The sequence below is a fragment of the Sus scrofa genome, chromosome 4, assembly GCF_000003025.6.
Source record: "Sus scrofa isolate TJ Tabasco breed Duroc chromosome 4, Sscrofa11.1, whole genome shotgun sequence".
Taxonomy (NCBI): Eukaryota; Metazoa; Chordata; class Mammalia; order Artiodactyla; family Suidae; genus Sus; species Sus scrofa.
In genome coordinates, this window is record NC_010446.5 from 61,320,176 (window position 1) to 61,337,948 (window position 17,773).

General features: G+C 37.7%; 1 long non-coding RNA gene across 2 annotated transcripts in view; it reads left to right on the forward strand.

Moving 5' to 3' along the window:
* Positions 1 to 17,773, forward strand: part of LOC102160880 — a 67,057-nt gene that overhangs the window by 35,170 nt on the left and 14,114 nt on the right. The window contains exons 3-4 of one of the 2 annotated variants that reach the window (XR_002343257.1): positions 3,792 to 3,868; positions 5,170 to 7,091. This is a non-coding gene — a long non-coding RNA (uncharacterized LOC102160880). Of the gene's footprint in view, positions 1 to 3,791; positions 3,869 to 5,169; positions 7,092 to 17,773 lie in introns of those variants that run through there. The other variant, XR_002343258.1, reaches the window with a different exon arrangement.

Below are 17,773 nucleotides of genomic sequence, written 5' to 3' on the forward strand. Positions count from 1 at the left end.
GGGCCCAAAGTTGCTGAGGCTTATGGGTTTAAAAAAAAAAAAAAAAAAGGTGGAGAACAGGAGAATTTGCACAAGTTAACAGAGGTTAAGAGACATAGGGCTTTGAAGTCAGTGTAAGAAGCTTTTATTTTCCAGTGCTGTAAGAATCCATTGTAAACTTTCAAATAAAGTGAAAATGATATGGTTTAATCTATTCTATTTTATTAACGTATAGTTGAATTACAGTGTTGTGCCAATTTCTGCTGTACAGCATAGTGACTCAGTGTCTCTCTCTCTCTCTCTCTCTCTCTCTCACACACACACACACAGAGTCTCTTATCATCCTCCATCATGTTCTATCCCAAGAGACTGGATATAGTTCCCTGTGTTGTACAGTAGGACCTCATTGCTTACCAATTCTAAAAGTAATAGTTTGCATCTACCAACACTGAACTCTTAAGTCCATCCCACTCTCTACCCTGTCCTCCTCGGCAACCACAAGTCTGTTCTTCCTGTCTGAGAGTCTTTTTTGGTTCTGTAGATGGGTTCATTGGTTCTGTAGATATTTTAGATTCCACACATAAGTGATATGGTATTTGTCTTTCTGATTTACTTAGTATGAGAATCTCTAATTGCATCCATGATGCTGCAAATGGCATTATTTTGTCCTTTTTTTATGGCTGGTAGTATTCCATTGTATATAGGTACCACATCTTAATCCATTCATCTCTTGGTGGATATTTAGGTTGCTTCCATGTCTCGGCTATTGGAAATAGTTGTGCTATGAACGTAGGGGTGCATGTATCTTTTTGAATGAAAGTTTTGTCCAGATATATGCCCAGGAGTGGGATTGCTAAATCACATGGTAGTTTTATATGTAGTTTTCTGAGGAACCTCCATACTGTTTTCCATAGTGATTGTACCAATTTACATTCTCATCAACAGTGAAGGAAAGTTCCCTTTTATCCATACCCTCGCCAGCATTTATTACTTGTGAACTCATTAATGATGGGCATTTTGACTGGTATACCTCATCTTTATTTTAATTGGCATTTGTCTAATAATTAGTGATGTTGAGCATTTTTTCATGTTAGGATGATCTATTCTTTAAAAGGTATCTCTAGATGCTGTGTCAAGTATGGATAATGGAGAGAGATGAGTAAGCAAGGATAGTGGTCAGGAGGCTTGATGAGGAGTCCAGGTGAAAAATAATAGTGACTTATTCTCAGGTGATGGTAGAGGAGATATAGGAACAGCTGCATGAATTCAGAAGTTACTGGGAAAGTAAGCTGTACACTATGGCAATATGGCCTGAAATATCATAGTAGAAGTGAAAATAAAAAATTAGAAATGTGGTCAAAATAGAGGGGTAAATCTGAAATGACTTTGAAGAGACATGGAGAAGATGATAAAGGTGAGAAAGTGGTTAGAAAGATTAGAGACAAGTAAGTAACGAGAGGTGAAGTGATCGCTATCGGTGCTGTATACCACAGCGGACTGAAGCATCATCTTAGAGGAAGGGATGCTGATTTTGATGGTGACCTTCAAAACAAGAGCTTCATAGAGTTCTGAGAAAGTGGAGATTGGCAAAGAGCTAGAGTAACATGGAAGTGACTACCAGGGGCCCGCAAGGTCTGAGTACTCCAAGTATCTGCCAGTTGATGAAAGGAAGAAAAGAATGGGTCATTCACTTGAGGGCCAAGCACAGCAAGGCAAGTTGTGTGGTTATTGATGTAGTTGCTGTTGTAACTTTGGGGTTTAAGCATATAGGAGAGTAACATATTAGGAAATTAGGGAGAAGACAACAAGAAAAGCAAATTGAGAAACTAGTAATATCCTAGAGAAGGTACTAAGTATTGAGATTGAAAATCTATTAAGAAGAGGAAACAAGAAAAGCAGAGAGAGTGTTTTATTAAAAAAATAAAAATAATAGAAAAGAAGTAATTTGAAAAAGAGCAGGAAATCCACTGAGAATAAGAGGAGAGAGGTGAATTTTATTTCTTGAGAAAAATGAGAGGTGTTTGGAGGAGTGACTATGATTCTGGTTACTAGGATTCTACCAGGAATCTTCAAGAAAGCCTCATAGTGAATCTATCAAATTACAGTGCAAAATCACAAAAGCTTTGGAGGTGGAAGGAGGGAAAGGAAGGAGATTTGAGAAAGTATAGGATGGAAAAGACAAACTGAAGGAAGAGAAATTCAAATAAATATGCATCCTGGATACTTTTTATTCTGTATCTTTGAATCGGTAATTGGTATTAGAGCCCTTCCAGCTGAGTGAAACTGCTAAATCCTTAAATCAGTTATGCCTTAAGCCTCCACCACAGTCCCTTGAAAGGATGTTTCCTTTCCCATCACCAGTATAGCTTGCCAGTATTTCATGGTGGAATATGGAAAAGGAAATCTTTTTTACCTTGCATATTAGAGAACTCCCTGAAATCCTCAGGGTTTGGTTTAATCACCATTACCTTTGTTCATGAGTACCCGGTACTATCTGAGTTCTGGCTCGCAGAGAGGCAGTGCAGTGAGGGCATCCAAACTTAGGAAAACACAAAATCTCCATTACTAACACTTGGCAGTAAATACTATTGGAGTTTTGTGTTTTTTTTCCCCCATGTGTTTTCCAAATTCCCAAAGAACATCAAATAAAAATTTTTATTTGATTAAATGAGATCAAGTTCATTGAATCACTTTTAGCCCCTGAGATCCCGCAACTTTTTGTAAAACTACAATGATGTACTTCATAAAATTAAAGAAACCCCATTAACAATATTAGTAAATGGGTAATGTGGGATTTATCTTTGAACAAATACTTATTAGAGACAAGACGAACTCAGACCTACTAGTAGCTACTCTTTCACTTAGTTTAGAAACTATCTCAGGCACATCCAAACTTTCATTTCATCTTGGCTCAGCAAATATTTCCTAAGAGAGACACTATGAATTCTATTTTAATATCAGTCGGTTTATAGATTTGGATAGGTAAAACTACAGCAAGCAGTTCAAAACATGGCATTCTTAAACAGGTTACAGATCCCCTTTAAATCTTTCTGGCACATACATCAAAGAATCAAAGAATCAGTATGCCACTGTAAATCCAGTAAATTTTGTCATTACCCTAGTTGTGGTATGATGTTATTTTTTTTTTCCCTTAGGCAAAATAAGGCAGTGTCATTTACATCTTCTGATTCCTTTCATTTTCTCTAAGCATGTATTTATGATATTGCTACTTCCACATTATCAACAGTTATTATGGGGAGTTCCCGTCGTGGCGCAGTGGTTAACGAATCCGACTAGGAACCATGAGGTTGCGGGTTCGAGCCCTGCCCTTGCTCAGTGGGTTAACGATCCGGTGTTGCCGTGAGCTGTGGTGTAGGTTGCAGATGCAGCTCGGATCTGGTGTTGCTGTGGCTCTGGCGTAGGCCAGTGGCTACAGTTCCTATTCGACCCCTAGCCTGGGAACCTCCATATGCCGTGGGTGCGGCCCAAAGAAATAGCAAAAAGACAAAAAAAAAAAGTTATTATGGATAAATAACACTAAAGAACTCCTGGCTTTTATGGTCAGTAAACTTAGAGTATCACATTCTATGGTTTATTAATTCAGGATTAAAATAGATGTAACTTTGTGTTACTTTATAATCTTGGTTGTCACGTTGGAGACTAGCATAATAAAAGTATATGGTACTATTAGACATCTGAAACAAGTATTTGTTTTTTAAAATACCATATAGTTGATAAAATTATGTCAAAGAAAAAATGGGTCACTTCTAGGGAAAAAAACTGTCTTTCATACATTTTATACCCCCTTTTAGAGGCTGAAAGTGCTCAGACTGCTCTGAACCCCCCATCATGAAAGAAACTATTGCAATAAGCTCATCCTTACTAAGAGGTAAGGTTTTCCATTCTGTAAGTATCTTTTCTTAACCTAAGTAACAGTGATCCTTGGAAATAGAAATAGTTTGGCCTTTCTTAGGCCCTCAAATTATACCTTGCAGAGCAGTGCCTCTTATAGAGAAGGCTTATTCTGTTAGGGAACCACTGTTCCTTCCAGAGACGGAGATTTTACAATGTCCTTGGAATATCTAAGTAGGCAAATATTCAATGGATATGTTTACAGAAGTGCACTGATGCCTGTGGTTGACATTATTGTGGGAGAGCAAATGACTACTCAGGTCAACTACTAAGAAGCTGAAAAAGGCTCTAATAATATAACCTTGATCCTGGGAGCCAGGAATAGATGCCGATGTTAGTGACTGCTTTTAGGGAATTCCTGTTTCAAAACCGTGATACTATCTTACAATGCTTGATTTGCTGTGAGGAAACATCCTGTTTCTTTGAATGAGTTGGAGTAATTATGCCCAAAGGGAGGGAGAAGTTTTTAATCTATATTTTTTAAGGTTTATATCCACTTAATGCTATGATGGATGAACCCTGATTTTTGTCATAGGAAATATTTGCCTTTTATCCCTTGCAGTTAGTCTCAAGCCTAGGTGTGTTTGTTTTCATTAATTAATAATCATCCAATTAGAGTGAGTTTGGATCTCATTTTGGGTAATAGTTCCTATTCAACTTAGGGATGCTTTTAGTTCTATTTTTCTTTCAAAGGGCCTAAAAATGTACCTAGCTCTGTTTCTCCATTACAAGCTCCAACTTTGTCACCTGAATCAGATTTTCCACTTTTTCAAAGTATGGATTGAAGCCACTACATAAGTGATAGAAGTTTAAATTCTGGGGTTGAACGTGATATAAAATGAAGGAGCAATCCTTGTTCTTTATAAAACTCTACATGAATGTATTTTTCTCTGTGGAGCAGAGGGAAAGGGAAGAATCCTCAGTGTTACTTTGTAGCAGTGTGCCATGAACCACTTGTACAACCATGCTCAGTGGCCCTGGATGTCCCTTCTTTAGACTTCTCTTTAGTGTTGGGAAGCACCTAAGTTTGCATCCAGTCCAAGCTTGTTCATGTTACCAGGGAACCAGGGAGCCCAGCTAGTAACTGACAAAGCCAAAGCCAGAACTCAGGTCTACCTGTCAGTTGCATTTGGTGTGGTTTCTCATGCTGGTTATTATCTTTCTTTTATGGATTTTTCTGAACTCCAGTCACTGACACAACAGATTTTTGCCTAAATCCTACATCAGAATTATGTATTTTTTAAAATTATTGTTTCTTCTCTCTTCTGCTTTATCCAGGGAAAATAAAACCTACTCCAATTGTTATCAGGTTTTCATTGGATCACCTTCAAGTTTCCCAAGTCTGTCTTTTTTTTTTTTTTTTTTTAATGTAAAGCCTGTTATAAGATTAGCATGTACCAAATCAAAGATTACATTTTAGGGAATATTTCAGGGATCATGGAAAAATAAGGCAAGTGACTATATTTAAAATAGTACAAGAAACTGTCTCCAAAGACACATCCCCTAAGTGGTCATGTAATTGATGTTATTGTTGTTTTCTTAAAATCCAGACAAGATTAGATAGAATTCTGTAACTTCGAAAGACATCCACACCCTTTCCAATTTTGGCCTCCTAAGCTTAAAATCTAAAATATTTCAATTCTTGAAAAGAGAAACATGTAATTTTTATTTCCGAAAGAATACGTTTAGCCAAAATATTTTCCTGGAAATTATCTTCCCACTGGTGAATCCTGGAGTCTGAATTTAGTGCCACCAATCTCAACACCCGTTGTCTCCCATAGAGGGAACCTGGTTTTCTCAGCCACAGCTGATTGCACCAGACAGCCCAGCCATAACATTGAGATCTGTAACCTGCTGCAAAATTTGAGCTGGGCCACTCAGAACACTCTTTCAGGAATCTGAAACTATAGCGACAGTTGTAGCAGCTGAGCTGACAGATTACAAAGTAACCCAGATCCACTCTGAGTCATTTGAAGCTGAATTTTTGAGGTCAGTAATCAGCAAAGTGAGGGGAAAATGGTTCAGATGAGCAGAGAGGAGCTATTTAGTAAAATTTCATGAGACAGATCAGCCATTAGCCAGCCATTGCTAGTTTTCAGATTCCACTTGCCATGATGCTCATACATGCCGCCATGCCCAAATACAGGGATTTTTTTCCCTGTCTCTGTATTGATGCAGAATGACTATTTCTTCAAGTAGTGCATGTGCAGCTCTGCTCCTTGTAACCAAAAGAATACTAAGCAAAACACTAAAACAAAACAAATGCTCTGCTATCCCTTACATTAAAATAGAAGAAAATACAAATAACTTTAGACTATCCTGATTACATTATTAAAATATTTACCTTGGTTCAAAATTAAGAGATTAGATTAGAGCAGCTTGATTACCCTGCAAAGGTTATGAAGAGGAATTTTATAGATAGGAAGCATTTCCCATGAAAAAGGCACATAAGACACATGACCTTTGAGTAAAAAAAAATGGTAAAAATGAGAAAAGTTTTGTTTTACACTGTGCATGTTATTTTGATGTTTGACGATACAAAACACAAAAGTGTTTCACTTGTTTTGCAAACGTGTGGGTCTCAATGGCTGTATAATCCATCTGTTTCTGATTTTCCTGCACTTAACTCATTGAAATGCTGTTTTGTAAAAATTAGTTGTTGTCCAAGAAGCCCTTTGAGTCTCCTTTATGAGCATATTTAGCCTTTCTTAGAAACAGGTCTGTTCGCCAAGAGCAAGTGAGCTCGTACAACAAAACATTCAAATTTGGATGGAAACACAAAATAGAAGATCAGGTTAGTTTCTTTGGGGGAAAGGGCAGTACACGTAACTTCAGACACAAGTATTAATAAAATTATCAGACGAATCTCTTTGTGTTTCCTTAGGGTCTCAGGAGAGAAGCTCATTTAAGAAAGTATGAAAGAATTAAATTGTTTTAAATAAAACTTCCTTCATTGGCATTGCAGAAATGAGTAAAAACTCATATTCTTTAGTTAGAATAACCTGCATATTTTGTTCAGTGGTCTTCTTGGTGAAAACATAAATGTCAATAAAAAAATATACTTTACAGTAATTTTGCCTGCCTTAATCATATGAAGCACTCAGAGAAATTGACAAATTTTAAAAAATTTTAAATACTTCATTCAACACATTCATTTAATATAGATTAAGCACCTATTATATGACAGGTATAATTCTATGAACTCAGGAAATGTCATTAAGCAAAACAGACAAAAATATCTGCCATTGGGGATTATATTCTCAGGAGTTAGACAATAAACATGCAGGTAAATTCTGCAATGTTTTTAAAAAGTACTAAACATTAGAGGAAAAAAGCCGCAGTATGAATGACATTGCGAGTGCTGGCAAGTGAAGATGTCATTTTAAATGTAGGCCTCAATATAAGGTGCCCTCATTAAGAGGAATCAAGGCAAAGAAGGAGAGAAAGAATATATAGAGATTTGGGGAAGGGCGTTCAAAGAATCAGGAATAGTTAATGATAAAGCTCTGAGACAACAATGAGCCGGGTGTGCTGAAGAACCACTATGACAGGAGAGGAAAAATGGAGAGATATTGGTAGGTGACCTCTAAGAGGCAGCTAGGGGGAAGGGTTTATAGGTCAGTGCTTCTCAGACTTTAATGAACATGTGAATTACCTGGGGAACTTGTTAAACTGCAGACTCACTTAGCAGGTCTGAGATGGGGCTTGAGACTTAACAGTTCTAATGGGTTCCCAGGCGGTGCCGATGCTGTCAATCCATGGACCTTACTTTGAGTGGCAGGGTTGTAGTCCATGAAAAATGTTGGCTTTTACTGTGACAGGGATGAAAAACCACTGAAGAGTTACCAGTGAGGAGTGATGTGAAATGATATAGCACACTAAGGAAAATGCTCAACTTGGTTTACAAGATTACCCTTCTCACCCACCTGCCTGGTGCCATGGGAAGCTTGCAATTGGGGAAGGAGATGAGGTTGGCTTTTTTTTCTCTTCACTCTGAAAATGAGATAAAAGCAGCAGCATGGAAGGGATAAAAGGCACTGGGGTAACTAGCCCCTTCCCTACGTGCTATAGTGCCTGGACCAGATTTTGTAGATTTGCATCTTTACAGCCCCTCATAGATGAGCACCAAGGTATATGAGCTTCTCCCTCCTACTTAGCCGATGCAATGCCTCCGGGCAGAGAAAGATTTCACTCTATTGATACTGTTTTCAGCTGACACTGGTATTCTCTAATGTAGCTGCTACTTGTGTTTGTAAAAAGAAATGCAAGAAAATGGGGAAGAAAGAAGTCAGGTGTAGCTAAAGAAACAGAGCAAGGTAAAGATCAATGTGGGCAGTGAATTGCAAAGGCTACTGACCAAATGGAATGTGTCTAGCCTTGCTCACTAGATTCCTGACAGTTTATTGTTTTGAACTCACCCAGAAGCGATCAGATTTAAATTTGGCTAGTGGCTATGCAGTACTCACCTGCCTTCTCCCTCCCCAGCTTTAATTCTTTCCCACTGCTTCATCAAAACACACTTGCCTGGAGGCAATTTGCATAAATGCAGATCTCTACTGGGTAACCTGATATGCAAGAGTATGAACGGCCAATTTGATTTTCAGAATTAGGTGTTCATAGTCAATGCAGAGTGCCTTCTTATCCCTGCCGACGCCACAGAAATCTACGCTTAAGATGGTGAGAGCTCACATTTATACCACAAATCATAATATATTTGATGAGTCAATCCTTTTTCAAGGAGTAAGAAACTGTGGATGAGGCAGCATAGTATATATAACCTGACAAATCTCAGCCACTTACAGCAATAAATTGATTCTCACATGTTGCATGTTCGATGCAGATTAGCAAGGGGCTTTGTTCCACGTGATCTGCACTCCAGGACCTCAGGGGATTGAGGTTCCCTTTTAATACACACTTTCATGATTGCAGAAGGTCTTTAATACTCACTTCCATTCACATTTCTTTGGCAAAGTGAGTCACATGGCCACAACTAAACCCCAAAATGCAGAATATAGAGTGCTACCACAGGTAGGGGCCCCAAGTAGTTTGAGCAAGAATAAGACAGCTTTCCTTGCTAGCAATGCAGTACAGAGGACAGTCTGCAAAAGGGAGTATTTTAGAAACTAATGAGATGACCCTTAGACCACAGCCTAAGTTAATGTAGTCCTGATATCTACCATAAGTTGGAGTCTTTGAGGAATTTGAATAAATGGTACTCTGTTTCCCAGATGGCTTTTGAGTCAGCTTAGAAATAAGGCAAAAGAGCCAGCAACTGAAACCAAAATATCACCATCATTAATAATGAGACTAGATAGAAGCCTCATTTTTGTCTCATTAAAAAAACCCAGATAGGCTTGCTGCCTTCCTCCCCTCCAATCAATTTGGGACACCAACTCAAAGGAAACTTTCACTCCACCCTCTGAGTATCCTTACCAAGACCTCTGCTTCCCACTGGCCCAGAAAGAGCAGAAAAACCATAATCCCCCCACTCAAGCCCTGTGGCATTTTCATTCCATCTAAAAAAGAAGTGTGAACTAATGGTAAATACCCACCAGCTAGGTACTCACTCTGCCTCTTTGCCAAGTAGAAACAAGAAGGCTTCCAGGAATATTGAGTTATTTTCATACAAAAGAAAAATGAGTGGAGAAATAATTCCTCTCAACTTGAATTACTAGTTGTTTTTTTTTTTTCCAGTTTTATTTTCTCCCCTAGTAAATTGTAGGCTCGTTATAGAACTAGTATCTTTCAGAGTTTTAAGACTCCATAATAAAAGAAGCCAGAGGAGTTCTTGTTGTGGCTTAGCAGGTTAAGAATGTGACATAGTGTCCCATGAGGATGCCGGTTCGATCCCTGGCCTCACTCAGTGGGTTAAGGGTCTGGCATTGCTGCAAGCTGCAGAGTTGGTTACAGATGTGGCCTGGATCATACATTGCTGTGGCTGTGGTGTAGGCCAGCAGTTGCAGCTTTGACATGACCCCAGCCTAGAAACTTCATATGCCACAGGTGCAGGCTTAAAAAAAAAAAGGAAAAAAATATATTTTAAGTGTCATACTATCTTATGACAAAGCAAGCAAAAACAATCACTTCAAAATCAAATATTCTTATTGAGTGGTGGTAATTACCTTTACTCACAGAAGAATTCTATATAAGCTTCTTACCATTATCTGTAAAACAGTTATTCATCGCATAACTTAGTGTAACTCTGTTTTTAAAAGTAAAATATTCTTGAAGAGAATAGAAGCTTTCTGAAAATGTTATCCATCATTAAAAACAATCACTTCCTAACAACTCTGGAGACCTTATATGATATGGAGCTGAAAGCATGCTAAGGAAAGAAAAAAAGATAAAAAAAAAAAAAACACATTCACAATTTCCAAGTTAGAAGGAAACAAAAGTGTTTTTATCCAAGACGTGAGGGATGACATAGTGCAATAAAACAGATTTATGATGACACATTAAAATGGCAGTATTTGAATTATCAAACTGAAACCACCACACTTTACTATTTTACTGGATGAAAAGGAAAGTGTTTTAGTACAATAAAATCAGGGTTCATATATTCCATGTATGTGCTGGTAGCTGACGAGACTGAGAACTCAAGTAAAATTTACCTTTTTGGTGATCTCTTTTTTTTTTTTTTTGCCATTTCTTGGGCCTCTCCTGCAACATACGGAGTTTCCCAGGCTAGGGGTCTAATCAGAGCTGTAGCTGCCAGCCTATGCCAGAGCCACAGCAACTCGGGATCCGAGCAGCGTCTGCAACCTACACCACAGCTCACAGCAACGCCGGATCGTTAACCCACTGAGCAAGGGCAGGGCTCGAACCCGCAACCTCATGGTTCCTAGTCGGATTCGTTAACCACTGCGCCACGAGGGGAACTCCTGGTGATCTCTTCAGTAGAGAAACTTTTTAAGTCACGTACTAATGTATAACTGAAAGCTTCATAAATACCTACCAGTATAACTAAAATTAAAACATCTGACAATGCCAAGTGTTGTGGAGGATATGGAACTCATTGCTGGTGGAATGCAGAGTGGTAGAGCCACTTTAGAAAACTGTTTAGCAAAGTCTTTCCTACCACACTGTACACCTTACACACCTGTCATGCAACCCAGAAATTCCACTCCTCAGTTTTTACAGCAGAGAGATGAAAAAATGTTTGCAAAAATATGTGTATTATAAATATACACTGCAGTGTCATTCAAAATAGCGAACAATTGGGAATAAAAGCATTAAATGTCCATGAACTGATGACTGTATGAACAAATAGAATAGGTGGGATATCTGTTCTATTAGAATCTTACTCTCTAATAAAAATAGATTACCATTGTACACAGCATGAATGAAACTCAAAAATGGTATGCTAAATGGAAAAAGTGCACAAAGAACCACACATACTATATAATTTCATCTATATGACATTTTAGAAAAGGCAAATTATAGTCTGAAAGGGATGGACTACAGTGGTGAAAATTTTCTGTATTTTCTATATCTTGATTGTAGTGGTAGTTATATAATTGCATACAACTGTAAACGTTCATCAGCCCGTACACTTAATGGATGAATTTTCTTGCATATAACTTATAGAAACTTCACTAACAAAATTAAATGTATAAATATAATCTACACTATAAATATTTTAAATAATGTGACTAATTGCTAATTAAGATCATCACATTAATCATACAAAAATGTAAATCATATTTCCAAATATGTTCAATATGGGGGTATTTAATGGAAATGATAAAAACCAAGGATAATGAAGAGTAGAGTCAAATATTGGTGAATGTCTAGATATATAGCATCCTTTGGAAAAAAGTGTGAAGGATTATATAAACTTACCAGAACACAGCAATCACTTGAACCTAAAATTACTCTTCTGTAAGGCTAACATTTGTGTTTCTCTGAACTGCCTACATTCATCCCCAAAACTCCCCATGGGAAACTTACCTAATAGTGATTAATTCACAGAAGCATTAATTAGGTAAAAGTGTAGATTCATAACACATGTATATTTTTGTATACATAAAATGTTTAAAAAAATTGCAGAATGGAAATATTTTGAAAACAAAATGCATAAAACATACATTTCTTTTTTTTGTTTAGAAGATATCTTACTTTCATTGAAGTATAATTGACCTACAATGTTATATTAATTTCCCGTGTACAATGTAGTGATTTGATATTTTTATATGACACAAAATGATCACCATGAAAAATCTAGTTACCATCTATCACCATGCGAAGTTATTAGAGTATTGCTGACTGTTTTCTCTAGGCTTACATCACATCCCCATGATTTATTTATTATATAACTGGAAGTTTGTCTCTCTTAATCTCTTTCGGTTGTTTCACCCACCTCCCTACCCCCTCTCTGGAAACCACCAATTTGCTCTCTATATCTGAGTCTGTTTCTGTTTTATGTTTGTTCGCTTGTTTTATTTTTTTAGATGCCACATGTAAATGAAATCATGTAATGTTTGTCTTTCTCTATCTGACTTACTTCACTTAGCATAATACCCTCAATGTTTATCCATATTGTCACAAGAGATAGGACTTTAATTTTTTATGACTGAGTTGTATTCCATTGTCTGTGTGTGTCAGTGTATACACACAGATCACACCTTATCTCTTCATCTGACACTTGACTATTGTAAATAATGCTGCATTGAACATGGGGGTGCAGATATATTTCCAAATTACTGTTTTCATTTTCTCTAGTTAAATACTCAGAAGTAGAATTGCTGGGTTGTATGGTAGGTCTATTTTTTATTTTCTTTTTGTTAGGGCTGCATTCATGGCATATGGAAGTTCCCAGGCTAGGGGTCAAATTGGAGCTGCAGCTGTTGGCCTACGCCACAGCAACGCCAGATCCAAGCTGCATCTGTGACCTATACTGCAGCTCATGGCAATTCTGAATCCTTAACCCACTGAGTAGATCCAGGGACCCAAAACACCATGGATAACTGATCAGGTTCATTACCACTGAGCCACAATAGGAATTCACTATTTTTAATATTTTAAGGAACTGTCAAAGTGTACTCAAAGTGTTATTTCTATAAAATTTTCCAGGCCACATACTCAGAACTCTGGGGAAAAAAAGAAACCTGCATGAGTGTCTTGGATTATGCATAAGATTTTTCATCTGTATTTTTCATATGTATTTCAATTTTCTTTCTTGAAAATTGGTGATGTTCCTGTCGTCAACATAGAAGCCCAATAGCTGGTAGGACTCTGAGAATGGACATTATTGATTTCTGTGATTTCATTTTGGTTTATTTAATGGTGATAGTAACATTTGACTCTCCAACATCATACATGAACGCCCAGCAACCTACAGAACAGATCTTTTTTGTTATCCCATAGGTAACTCAAATTTACCCTGTCCCAAACCAAACTAATCATCTCACTTTCACTACCCTGTATTTGCTCTCTCTATAATTGGCTTCAGTATCTACTCAGTTGCCCAAATCCAAAATCTGAGCAACATTTCCTAAAATACCTTCTCCCTTGGTGGTTAGATCCAACCAAAGACTCACATAGATTGTAACTCCAATCTCTTTTCTCTACTTCCCTATGCAGATCATCATGTCCTATCTAGATTACTACTTTGGCATTCTAAATGATCTTCCTGCTTCTGCTTCCCCACACTAACCCACTCTTCACATTCTAGCTGGAGTAATTAAGTGTTTAAAGCCTTAAATGTGAGCATCTTACCTCCTCCAGTGTATCTTCCTTGAATCCTCCTATCTGCGTTAGGTCCCCTCTTCCATGTACTTTTGGTATCTTTTACTTCCCTGATCATGACACTAATCTCACTGTATTTCTTGAATGGTATATTTATCTGTACACCCCACTAGACTATGAGTTGCAAGGGCAAAGACTCAACCATTCTTGATAACTTTTGTATCCCTGGTGATTAGTACAAAGCTTTACACATAATAGGATCACATTAAACATTAGGTGACTAAATGAACAAATAGATTTTTTCATTGAAGATCATTGATGAATAAATATGATAGAAGGCAGAAAAAAACAAAACTTAAACCATAAGCACCCTGGGTTCAGAGCATGTAGCACATTCAAGACTCAAAGGAATTTTTTCCTCAGGCAAATCAGATGGAGAAAGCTGACCATTAAATGGCTCATTTTGGTACCACAGATTAATTTGGATGGGACATGTTTTCTCACATGGAACTGTAGCAGGGGGTCTGATTAATGGAACATAATCATAATCCAGTCATTCTAGATAATTGTCCAAGCAGTAAGCCCATTTGGTCTTTAAGTGCCAAGCTCTTACCTCTGCTCTGGCTCACACTGAGGTGTCTACTGGTAGGTTTTCACTATGTTCAAGGTAAGATTTTGTCTCATTAGGGTTTATTTTCCTATGTACTCAGTAGTGCATCCTTGCTTGGAACGGTCTTATTTACTGGGTTCATCTTTATTCCCAACTTTAGAACTGAGGTTGCAACTCTATTCTGATATCTTGAGTGGGAAATCCATCTGTATGTTTACCCCATGGTATATTTCCCCTTTCTTAGCAAAATAATGATAAGAGGTCTTGAAAATGCAAGTCTAGATGCTTCTGGGAAAAAAAAAACTTATTAAATAACTGTTCAGGTTAATCAACTCCTGTGTGTTACTTCTATATGCAGAACATCCAAAATGAAGGCATTAGACTCAAAGACAAGCAGTTTTTCTACACGGCACCTGTTTCAGAGAAAAAAGTCACTACTTGCATGTATGTACAAATAGATTAACTACACATGTAAATCAAACTTCCCAAAACCTTCCTGAAGTTCCTCCAGACTTAAAAAAGACTTCGACAAAATTCCCTCTTTTTAAAGTACCCTAATCTTTGGAAGCAGCCAAATGCCACACAATAATCAACTGTGGAGAATAAATCCAAGAGAATAAATTTGAACTTTAAAGTCAGGAAAAATAGTGTTCAGACCCGCAACTTCACCTTACCAATTGGAGAACCCGAAAAAGTTTTTTGAACTCTTGTTTCTTTAGATTTTAAATGGAGATAATAAAATCTCTCCCATTTATCAAAGAGAGGGTTAACTAACATAACATTTGAAAAGCCCTTGGCATATGTTACAATACCAATCACTCACTCCATCACCATCCGTCACTGCCTTTCCTGTCCCTGGCACTGATTCATCAGCATCCCTCATTCCCTAGCCCCCAGCCCCTCCAACCAGGCTGCTGTCCTTCTAGAAAGTTTACTGAGACAATACATTGGGCCAGTGAGCACCACAAGGAATGCCTAAATGCTTTCATGCTCTAAACTTTCTTAATGTACTTTTGATTAAAAGAGATACTTTAGGCATTTGGATATAACCTACCAGTATCTTCTTTCTCTGTTAACAATCTGTTTCAAAGGGGTAAAGATGAATAGGCTCAGGTACCTTGGTGCAGAATTATTCACAAGCAGATGTTATATTGGCTTGTCTTTTGCTTAAAGAACAAACCATGAAGTGTTTTCTCAATTTTTCTAACTGTTTTTAAACTGAAAAGAAAATTAAACCCCAATCTGTTCTAATTTTGCTTTCTAACCAGTCATAATACAAGAAATATTCAAGGAAAAACAGCACAATTTTTGTAGTTCACCAGAGAGAAAAATAATGTAACAAGATAAAAATGAGCTGCTTTTGTCTTTAATCAAAGCAAATGGAAGACTTATTGGACATTTCAGTTCAAAATAATCAACCGATAATGACTTGAATATGATCTTCCTCTTACTGCCTTAGCAGGTTGTTCTGACAGCCTTGAATTCACCAGATAATTATGCGTCTCTTCATGTCTTTTTGGCTATATGGCACAGCCACAAATGCACCCAGGGTAAATGTGAAGGCCTTTTAGGACTCAATAAAGAAAATATAATCTCTCAAGTAATGACATTTGGAATATAAAGTCCCTCTTTTATCTGAAAGGATAATAGGAAGGGTGTTTTTATTTTCCATAATTCATGAGTGTGAATGTATTAGCAATTTCTTACACAGATTATCTTCATTATAAACACAGCTTTATAATTATCACACTCATCCTTTGCATCTATTTTATACTTAACACTGTTAAAAAGAACCCATTTCAATGCTGTTGGCCACTAAAAAGTCTGTGACCTAAGTAAAATTACAATTCACTCCCAGAACAGGCTGACTCTGCTCTAAGTCTTTTGGCAAAGCCCAGGATTTTAATGACCTTAAACAAACAGGGCGGGCAGTCACATGGCCTGAGAACTCCAGAGCTTTTGTACAGTTTATTCTTGTTGAGGCAAGCTAAGGGAAAAGCTTTGGCAGCCATCTGAACATGAGGGCAAAGGGTTTCAAGTGGTTATTTTTCTGCATGTAACTCTTTACGCTGGGTTTAAAAAAAAAAAAAGTGTTTATAAAGAGTTTTGCCTGGGGATACCGTCAGATCTCTTTCCCTGGATATGTTGCAAAGGAAAGAGTCCTCAGCTGGCATTTCTGTTCCCTAATTTGTACCTAAGTCCTTATAAGAACATGAAGAGCAAGTGGATGCGTGATGGGGGTAGCGTGTAACTTCTGGAAAGCCGATGATCTCTCTCTCTCTCTCTCTTTCTCCTTGGATTGCTTTCAGAAGCTAGAAGTGCAGACAGAAAATCCTTGCCTACCCCTAGCCCCTAATGTGAGAATGTCTACTTGCAAAAAGGAATAATTAAAATATTCTTAGTTTTCAAACTGTGGATTAAAGAAGCAAGAATAGAATGGTGCTTAAGTGATAGGACATAATAAGTTAAGGCATTAAAGGAGCTCCCTGCAACATCAGAAACCATGATGGGACTGAGACAAGAAAAACCCACATAAATGCTACCATGGCTCCAACGGTTCCCATTCAAAGTGCTTCTGGAAAGTGGGAATATCCCCATACACCTCCTAATGCCACCCCACCTCCAGACGGTACAACAGATACAAATGCTCAGATTGGCTCTTAAATATCTCAGTGGAAATCCTGGGAAAGTTTTGCCATTTAAAATGGTAAAGATAGGGAGTTCCCATTGTGGTGCAGTGGAAACTAATCTAACTAGTATCCATGGAGGTACGGGTTCAATCTCTGGCCTCTCTCAGTGGGTTGGGGATCCGGTGTTGCCATGAGCTGTGGTGTAGGTTGTAGACGTGGCTCAGATCCCGAACTGCTGTGGCTGTGGTGTAGGCCGGCAGTTATAGCTCTGATTTGACCCCTAGCCTGGGAACTTCCATATGCCGTAGTGTGGCTGTAAAGAGAAACAAAAAAGTGGTAAAGATAAAGGAAGATGCATGCCATCATGCAACTTAGAATTCATCAAAAATATTGAAACTTCACATAGGACCATAATTAAAAATCACTTTTTCAAGAGAGAAAAATAATGAAAGAAAATGCACAACACTTCAAGGAGTATTTTTTTACATATCATGAGCTAAATATTGAAGATAAAACCCTTCACAGAAATGAAACATAATTCCTGCCTTCTCAGAGCCCTGAGACTACATCAGGATGGCTATATGAAAATCCTGCAAAGATTAGTAAAAATTCTCTGCACCTAGTGTACAATCCTGATCATTTGAACTAACATCCTCTCATTCAAGGGCAGAGCTCCTGTCCTCAGTGAACTGTCCAGATGATTGGGAAGTATATGCCTAAGTGCTAGAAAGGAAAGAGAGCCTGTTACAAGACCACAGAAGGAATATTAAATTATGGTATACAACAAAATGAGAGAACATCTCCAACTGAAAGATAGAGATTTTTATGAGACAGATTCTATTTAAATTCTTTAAAAATGGATGAAATTCTGTGGCAGAGTGGAGAATGCAATAGAAACATGGCTGGAGAGCAAGAAAAGCAGTCTTGTAACACTGACCAAGGTCACTCCTTCCAG